The sequence below is a fragment of the Arachis ipaensis genome, chromosome B3, assembly GCF_059453495.1.
Source record: "Arachis ipaensis isolate K30076 ecotype BB chromosome B3, ASM5945349v1, whole genome shotgun sequence".
NCBI lineage: Eukaryota > Viridiplantae > Streptophyta > Magnoliopsida > Fabales > Fabaceae > Arachis > Arachis ipaensis.
In genome coordinates, this window is record NC_142438.1 from 109,697,946 (window position 1) to 109,708,227 (window position 10,282).

Consider the following 10,282-nt stretch of genomic DNA (forward strand, 5'->3'; position numbering starts at 1 on the left):
AGTATATTGTTATATTATCAAACTAAAGAAATTGAATAAATAACAGATAAAAATAATAAATTCTAATGATGTATTTCTCATTATAGGTTGTGGGCAACTTGCACCATCGCTTCATCAGGAAGCTTACCAACCTGCTGAATTTTTTTCACATTTTTTTCTATGTGTGACTGAACATATTCAAGGCCAGGGTAGAAATATAAGCTATGGGGTTAGAAAAATTCTTACATATTTTTAAACTATATTTAACATATGATTTTGAAAAAAAAAAATTATGCCATCTTAATTCTTAATTTACTACTAGCAAATCTTAACTACTATAAATTAATTAATAGCAGCATAGCTATGGCAAAGATAAACACAGTGGAGAATTTCTATATTTCTTGTTATTCATTCAATACACAAAAAGTTACAATTTATATTGCTGAAAAAGAAGGAATAAGGTCCTAGGAAGGATAATCTAAAGAAGATATTGTGTACAGCTCATTATAACAAAAGTTTCCCCTTTGTTGTCACATATATGAAAGGAAAGCTACATGTATGTAAATCATGGAACGAATTCATGAGCCATTGTAATATAACTCTCTCGTGGTATAAGATAAAGCTCTATATTCAGCTTTAGACGAAGAACAAGATAGAGTATCTTGTTTCTTGTCTTTCAAAATTAAACCAAAGAATTGTCAATAAAGAAACAATACCCAGTGATAGAGCGATAGGTAGTGTTGAGGCATCCAATCAGCATTGCTAAAACCAAAAACTTGGATATAGGAGAAGATCAAAGCAGAAAAATTAAAATGCCACGCTTAGGAGAGCTTTTCAAATATTTAAAGACCTTGATAGCTGCCTTCGTATGAGTTTTAGTGGGCTTTCCCATAAATTGACTGCGTTGTTGTGTTGCATAGGCAATATCAAGATGAGTGTTGGTTAAGCATATCATGCAACCAACCAATTGGTGATAAACAGTAGCATCAGCTAGCAAAGGACTAGCTCTTGGTACAAGTTAGCATTATTTCTACTGGAACAAAGGAAGCTATAGCATCTGTTATAGCAACATTTTTTAAAAATTATAAGCAATATTTTCTGTGACAAACAAATCCCTTTGTCTGAATGCGCTACCTCAATTGTTACCTATATCAAAAGTCAAAACTACATTACTAATATAAAATTACGATGATATTAGAGAGATAATAATTTAAAATTATTTTATTTAATTTAATATTTATAATATTATGCATGTAATATTTATAATTATGCATGTAATAAAATAAATAATCATTAAAAAATATATAACAAAATAATACTTGTAATGTACCCTCATATATCGGGACAAACAAGTAGTTATACCTCGGTTATGCAAATCGAATTTTAAATTAAAATCCACGATAATTCACTCACTTTGAGATTCTTGGACCCACTCACCCTTGATCATGCGGACTTCACCCTCCTCCCAGATCTCGATCCGAGTCAAGTTGCAACCAACGGCTCGGAGAATAATTCAAAGAATGAGCCTATAAATCAACCAAGAGGCATAACAGCAAAGGAACAGAACGAAACGTGTAACCCACTGACTATATACTTCTTTAGATAAGTGATTCCTTATTGACTTGAGCGTCGAAGTCTCTTTTGCAGGTACTACGCTCGGGTTCGAGTTCATGAGGATAGTCTTATCTGAGTTCGGGCCGACGGACATACCAGAGCCTACGTAAAGCCGACCTTTAGCTCGGAAAGAGTATCCTTGCAAGAACATTTGGCGCCCACCGTGGGATCCCACCTCATTTTTTTTTATAACACCCCTATATCCGTCTTGCACTCTCTTTTCTTTTCAGAAAAATGATGGACCACTCAAAGAGCGGACAGGCCCATCGGACTAGCAGCGAACTGCTGGCTGCTAATGCTGTTCTGTTAGCAGAGAATCAGCGAATGGCCGAACTATTAGCTACAATACAGAACAATGGCAAAAGAAAGGACGATAATAAGAAGGCAAACAATGATCAACATAAGGAACACCAATCGGAGTCCAACGCAAAGATAGAGGAAACACCCCCTAAAACAGGGAAACGACGAACTAATCCGTTCTCAAAAGAAATAATGAGGTTTAAAATGCCTAAAAATTTTACACTGCCCATGACACTAACACTGTATAAGGGGATCGGAGATCTTAAAGTTCATGTTACAAAATTCGAATCTATGATGTTCCTTAATAGCGACTTCGATCCCATCTTATGTCGGTCTTTTCCCACCTTTTTAGACAGAGCTGCATTACTATGGTCTTTTAATTTTCCTGCAGGTTCTATTACGAGCTTTGACGAATTTGCAAAACTATCCATTAACCATTTCGTAGCTTCCAAGATCTATGTAAAAGACTCCGACAACCTCAGCACGATCAAACAAGGGCAGCACGAAAGTCTAAAGGATTACATGATGCGCTTTACAACAGCGGCCATGGAAATCCTACCCAAAGGTACAACTTCACGCCATAAAAAGTGGTCTCCGACCTTGAAAATTCCAGGAAGCAATAGGTGTCGCAAAGCTAAAGACATTAAAGGAATTCAGGGAAAAAGCAACTGGGCAGATTGAAATAGAAGAGTTACGCAAAGCTCGGAGGAACGAGAAACCACCATCCCGGAAGGAGGAAGATAAGCCTTACAGACCCCAAAATAGGGACTCTATAAAACCTTTTAAACCAACCCCAAAATTTGATTCTTATACCAGGTTCAATACCAAGAGAGAAAATATCATTAAGGAGATACTCCACAACAAGCTCATAAAACCACCAAGCAAAGCAGGAACACATTGACAGAAGCAAGCATTGTGCATTCCACCAAAAGTTCGGTCACACTACTGATGAGTGCGTAGTAGCTAAAGACCTGCTGGAGAGGCTCGCAAGACAGGGCCTATTAGACAAATACGTCACTTCTAGAAGCCAAAAGAAGCCAACCAGGGATACAGACAGGCCGAGCTATAGCTCAGATAAGAGAGAGAAAGGAACATGGCAGAGTCCAGTCGAAGCTCCTACCTCTAAAGGCGTTATAAATTACATCTCAGGTGGCTTTGCTGGAGGTGGGGCCACTAACACAGCTAGGAAGATAAGCTACCGGTCTATGATGACAATAGAATGATCCCACCAAGGCCCGCCAACTCCAACCTTAGCCGCCCACATCAGTTTCGGCACTGATGACTTTAAGTCTCAGAGCCTGAATTTGGACAACCCCGTGGTGATCTTAATATGAGCAGGGGAGTTAACGATAAAAAAAGTCCTACTTGACCTAGGAAGCAGTGTCGATGTCCCATTCTACTCCACGTTCAAAAAAATACAGCTAAGCAAAAAATCATTACAACCATCAGGTGGAGAATTGGTGGGATTCTCCGGGGAGAGAGTCCCCTTATCAGGTTACGTATGGCTAAGGACAACGTTGGGGGAACCTCCCAACTCAAAAATATTAGATATTCAATTTTTAGTAGTCGACTGTGTTAGCCCTTATAATGTTATTTTGGGACGTCCATCCCTTAACCCTTTTGGAGCGATTGTCTCCACAATTCATCTGTGTGTCAAGTTTTCTGTGCAGGACAACATGGTGGTAACGGTGTATGTTGACCACAAGGAAGCCAGACAACGTTACAATGTGGGCTTGAAGACCATCTCGAAAGAAGCCATTCCAAGAATCCATTCCATGTATAACTCGAAAAGCATCCTAACCTGGCCGAGATGGACCCAAAAGACAACAATAGTCATCCAGCCCTAACGGACGACCTAGAAAAGGTACAGCTCGGGCAAGTAAATCATTTCACTAACATCGGTTCTGCTTTTTCTGCAGGAACAAAACAAAACCTGGTAGGCATACTAAAGGCTAATGCCGATCTATTTTCATGGACTCCTGCCGATATGTCAGGAATCGATCCGAACTTTATATGTCACAAGTTGGCAGTCAATCCTACCGCCTGACCTGTAAGATAGAAAAAGCGAAATTTGGGTACAGAAAGGAGAAGCACAGCAACAGTAGAAGTTCAGAAATTACTTGACGCAAGCTTCATTTAGGAAATTCACTTTTCCTCCTGGCTAGCGAACGTAGTAATGGTAAAAAAGAATTTGGAAAAATTACGAATGTGCGTAGATTTTACAGATCTGAATAGAGCTTGCCCAAAGGATTCATATCCGCTTCCGAACATTGATAGACTAGTGGAGACACTTCAGGATACCAAGTGCTAAGTTTTATGGACGCCTATTCCGGATACAATCAAATACATATGCACCCAGATGACGAAGAAAAAATAGCATTTGTCACAAACCAAAGTAATTCTTGTTATAAATTTATGCCTTTCGGACTAAAAAAATGCAGAAGCGACCTATGAGGGACTAATAGACAAGGTGTTTAAAGATCAAATTGGTTAGAATATAGAGATATATGTCGATGACATGGTGATCAAGTCAATCTCGGAACAACAACATGAGGCCGATCTAAAAGAAGTCTTCCAGCAACTCAGAAAACACAACATGAGACTAAACCCTGAAAAATGCGCGTTTGGAGTGATGAGTTTGGAAAACTCTAATTTAAATTGATGATAATCAAACATTATTAAAATAATTAGTTGCAAAATTATTAATGTAATTTTAATCCATATGTGCTAATTGAAATAATTTTGCTATGCAGGTTTTGGCAATTGGGCCGAAAAGAAAAGAAAATTATAACAAGCCCAATTGTATCAAAAATATATTCAGCTTTGGTATTAAATTGTTATGATTATGGTGGCTGAAATTATGATTATGTTACCTGGGCCAAAAAGAAAAGAAAAAATTCCAAGCCCAATATGAATGTAAACATTCAGCCTTGTTCAAAATGCTTAAGTATTATGGCTGAAGCAATTTGTGGTTAATTGGGCCTGAATCAAATTGATCTAGCCCAAAATGATTTGCCTCAAGACCATTAAGGTTGGTCCAAAAATTAAAAGAAGAGAAAGCAAGGAATGCTTCCAACGGATCTCTTTCTCTCATGTGATGGATTCCAAATTCATTCAATTATCATTAATTGCATGGGAACAATGAGAGAGAAAAGGCAATTAATTTGATTGCTGCCTTAATGATACACGCTACTTAGCAAAGGGAATAAACAAATTCAATTAATTTCATTTTATTTCCTAATTCAATGCTTTTCTAAATTCTCTCTCTTCTCTCTCTACTTGCTTCTCACTTTCGGTCACGTCTATCATAGCAACCATGGAAGCTTTTGCAAGCTATCAAGAAGAAGCTAGAAGCAAGCTAAAGACCATTGCAATGATGACAAGAAAAAAAAACAAAAAGTATGTTGTGGCTGAGATTTTTATCACTTATGGTAAGATTTGTTGAAGAGATCACAGCTTCTCCATACCAAAAATGGATGATGAAGATTTTGGTCAGAGGAAGAAGATCTCAGAGGGATGGCTCGTCTCTGCTTTTGGGTTCATGATAAACCACTATTTTATGGTTTATAATGTGTTTAATTGTGTGGTTTTATCATGATTTTTACCCACTTATTCATATGATTAGCATGCATTTATATTTCCTTCCAAAAATTATTGCATGATTGAAAACTTGCTCCCTAGAGACTTTTAATTATGCATTTTAATTCTCCTTTATTCCATTCGATGCCGTGATCTGTGTGTTAAATGTTTCAGGCTTTATAGGGCATGAATGAGTTGGAGATTGGAAAGGAAGCTTGCAAAAATGGAAGGAACACAAGAAGTTGAGGAGATGACCAGCGAGAAGTGATGCGGCCGCATGGCTCACGCGACCGCGCGAAAGAGAGGAAATCGCAGTGACGCGGCCACATGGCTCACGCAACCGCGCGGATTGGAATAGCACAAGTGACACGGAGGCGTGGACGACGCGCCCGCGTGGAAAATCAAAATGCTGAATGACGCGTCTGCATGAATGATGCGATCGCGTGACGTGCGCGATCTGCATAATCTGCAGAATCGCTGGGGGCGATTTTGGGCCCTGTTTTGACCCAGTTTTCGGCCCGAAAAAGCAGACTAGAGCCAGAGGACATGCAGAAACCAAAAACAACATTCATTCTACACAATTTTTAGTTTTTTAGATCTAGTTTTACTCCTCCTCTAGGTTTTCTCTCTACACATTCATAGTTTTTAGGATTTTTACTTCTATTGCTCTTTGCATTGGGATATTGAGAAGAGTTATTACCTCACCAAGATTTCGTCATTCTAGTTCGTTTTCTTTACTTGGCTTTACTCTTCCATGTCCTTTAATTTACTCAATTTTACTATTGGATTATTTTAGAATTTATTAATACAAGAATTACTTTTATTTTTAATTGATTCCTTTGAGTTTTATTTATCATGTCTTTCTTTAATTCCCTTTCCTATGTTATGAGTTCTACATTCACAATGAGCGAGTAGTTCCCTAACTTGATGGGGAGTTGATTGAAAGGAACCCTTGAGTTGGGGTGCTTAAAGGAAAATTGTAATTGGGTTTATTGTTGGAATGCCCTCTAGTCACTGACACTAATCCTTTTCAATTGAGCGGATTGGAACTTGTGAATAGAAACAACATTCCAACTTGTTTGACTTTCCCTTACCTAGTAAGAGATAACTAAACAGAATAACCTTTAATTATCAATTAATCTTGAGAGTAATTCAACAAGAATAGGGCTTCCAACTAATCTACTCCCAGTCAAGGCTTTTATTTAAATTATTTAATTTCTCTAATTTAATTTCCTGTTTATTCAACTCAAACCCTTTTTGAAAACATCTGATTAATAAAATAGCACACCTTTCTGCAACTCGTTGGGAGACGACCTGGGATTCATACTCCCAGTATTTTAATTTTAAATTTTGTGACACCCTTCTAAATTGATAAGCGGATTTCTGGTTGGTTAAGGACTATACTTGCAACACAAATCTTATAACCATTCTTAATTCGCCAATTTCCGCCACGTCAATTTTTGGCGCCGTTGCCGGGGAGTTGCAATAGAGTGCTAAAGTTATTAATTGGAATTTATTTATTTTCATTTTATTTTATCTTGCTACTATGAGCTGCTTGTTTCTTTCGCTAGATGACGCGTTCACTTCCTGATCCAAGCTTGCCAGTATTCGATCCTGAGATTGAAAGAACTATTTCACGAATAAGGCAAGCTCGGCATCGGTTAGTGCTCTCTGAGGGTGGATCTGAAACGTCATTTGAGGAAGAAACCAGCCCTCGTTCTACTGATTCGGTTGATTTATGTGTAGGTGACATGGCAGAACCTAGGAGAGTTACTATCCAGGAGGCTGGAGCCCCTGATTTTACATTCCAACCGTTTCAAGCGCATCACCCAGTGGTGGCTACAGACTTTGAAATAAAGACCGCACTGCTCAATTTGATGCCCAAGTTTCATGGCTTACCTGCTCAAAAGCCTATCAAGCACCTAAGAGATTTTCAAGCAGCCTGTTCTACTGTCAGGCGTGACGGTGCAGATGAAACTTCAATTCTGTTGAAAGCTTTCCCGTTTTCTCTTGAGGGAAAAGCAAGAGAGTGGTACTACACTCAACCCGCAGCAACTGTATCCAACTGGGATACACTTAGAAGAGAATTTTTGGAAAAGTTCTTTCCAGCTGAAGTTACTGATAAGCTTAGGAAAGACATTTCCATGATTGTTCAGGACGAATCTGAGACTCTCTATGAATACTGGGAGCGCTTCAATAATCTTCTGGAAGCTTGCCCCCACCATATGATTGACAAGATAAGACCACATTAGAAAGTGCTAGCAATGGGTCTATGAAAAAGTACAAGACCACTGATGAGGCATGGCAATTAATCAGCGACTTAGCTGAATCCACTCGGAATCACAGGCAGAAATAAGGCCGTTCAAAGGCCGTTGCAGAAGTATCCTCTAGCAGAGAGACTGCTGCTCTAACTCAGAGTATCTGTGAAATGACCAACTTGCTGAAGCAGATGCAATTGAATCAACAACAAGTTCAGCAAGCTCAACCTTCTCCACCACAGCAAAGCCAACAGTTAGTCCCACAGAGAGTTTGCGAAATCTGTGCTGATTATAGCCATTATACTGACGAATGTCCGCAGCTCCAGTAGGAAGACAACACCGTGGCAGCCACTTGACAAACCCCAATTTGACGGTTTATCTTGTATTGATTTTTGGGGATTTTATCACCTTTTACCCATATTTATTCAAGAAATAGCATGGTTTTGTATATTCTCCTTTAATTGTGCTTGAATGTGAAAACATGCTTTTTAGGACTCAAAATAGCTAAATTTAATTCACCTTGATTCTATTAGATGCCTTGATATGTTTGTTAAGTGATTTAAGGTTTAGGAGGCAAAGATTGGATCAAGGGAATGAAGAAAGAAAGCATGAAAAGTTGGAGAACTCATGAAGAAATGGAAGAACCGGAAAGCTGTCAAGCCGACCTCTTCGCACTTAATCGGCCATAACTTGAGCTACAGAGGTCCAAATGATGCGGTTCCAGTTGGGTTGGAAAGCTAACATCCGGGGCTTCGAAATGATATAAGATTTGCTATGGTTGAACCGCGCATGGTGATGCGTACGCGCATAGTACGCGCACGCGCCGTTGCTGCCACCTGGTTCACTTAAAACAAAACGTGGCCAGCGATTTTAGAAGCCTTGTGGGCCCAATCCAACTCATTTCTGATGCTATTTAAGCCAAGGATTGAAGGGGAATCAAGAGACTTTTAGATACTTTTCATACTTTAGATGTTAGTTACCAATTAGTTTAGTTTAGCTTTGTAATTAGTTTCTAGAGAGAGAAGCTCTCACTTCTCTCTAGAATTAGGATTAGGATTAGTTCTTAGATCTAGGGTTTAATCTTTGCTTTCTTCTACTTCTACATTTCAATTCTTTGTTGTTAGATTCATCTTCTTCTACTCTTTTGTTGTAATTTCCTTTATGTTGTTCTTACATTTTGTTGTAGATCTAGTATTGTTCCCTCTACATTCTTTCAATTCAATAAGAGGTAATTCATAATAATTGTTCTTCTTTGCTTTTCTATTGTTGATCTCTTGCCTTTGTAGTTAGATCTCTCTTTAATTCTTGCAATTTATGTTGTTTACTTTTATTGCCTTTTATGTGTTTGATGAAATGTCTCTTATAGCTATTAGTTAGATTTTGTTCCTCTTGGCCTAGGTAGAGTAATTAGTGATACTTGAGTTATCTAATTCCTTTGTTGATTGGTAATTGGAGAGATTGCTAATTGGTTTGGAGTGCACTAAAGCTAGTCTTTCCTTGGGAGTTGGCTAGGACTTGTGGCTCAAGTCAATTTATCCACTTGACTTTCCTTTATTTAGTAAGGGTTAACTAAGTGGTAGCAATGAACAATTCTCATCACAATTGAGAAGGATAACTAGGATAGGACTTCTAATTTTCATACCTTGCCAAGAGCCTTTTATAGTTGTTAGTTTATTTTCATTGCCATTTACTTTCATGCCTCTTGTCCAAAACCCCAAAACAACCCAAATCAATAACAAGACACTTTATTGTAATTCCTAGGGAGAACGACCCGAGGTTTGAATACTTCGGTTATTAATTTTAGGGGTTTGTTACTTGTGACAAACAATCTTTTGTATGAAAGGATTATTGTTGGTTTAGAAACTATACTTGCAACGAGAATTCATTTGTGAAATTCTAAACCGTCAAAAATCCAATCGTCAAATGGCACCGTTGCCGGGGAGTTGCAATGGTGTTATGTTATTGGTTATTGTATATATGTGAATATTGTGAATAGCTTGATTTTTGGATTGCTTGTTAGTTTTGCTTGTTCTAGGACTTTGTTTCATTATTTCTTGTTAGCTTTTGTTTCTTATTTTTACTTTTACTATGAATTCTCACTTTGGCTATGAGTGTGATTACAACTATGTTGTAGGAAATGGGAACTTCAATGAAGATGTGCATCAAGGATGGGATGACCAAAGGTGGGTGGAGCCATATACATATGATCAATCTTCATGGCAACAACCTCCACCAATGCACTATGAAGAAGAGCCATTCTATGATGCATACCAACCCAATGGCTATGGTGAATCTCCTTGTGACTTTCAAGAACCACCACCATATGCCTATGATCCATACCCTCAACATAACTCCCAACCATACTCACAAGCCCCTTCTTACCAACCATCTTCATATGACCCTAATCCATATCCATCCTACCAACAACCATATGAGCAATATGAACCACATATAGAGCCACCACCATTCCAACATCAATATTTTCAAGAGCCACCTCCTCCACATTATTACCAAGATGAACCACCTCCAATATATGAAAATTTTCAACCACA

At 38.3% G+C, this 10,282-nt stretch overlaps 1 non-coding gene across 1 annotated transcript; it reads right to left on the reverse strand.

The window, feature by feature from the left end:
- Positions 1–7,595: 7,595 nt before the first annotated feature.
- LOC148572007 (small nucleolar RNA R71) lies at positions 7,596–7,703 on the reverse strand. The gene has a single exon (XR_015908328.1). It is a non-coding gene; the product is annotated as a small nucleolar RNA R71 (small nucleolar RNA).
- Between the last annotated feature and the right edge of the window lie 2,579 nt (positions 7,704–10,282).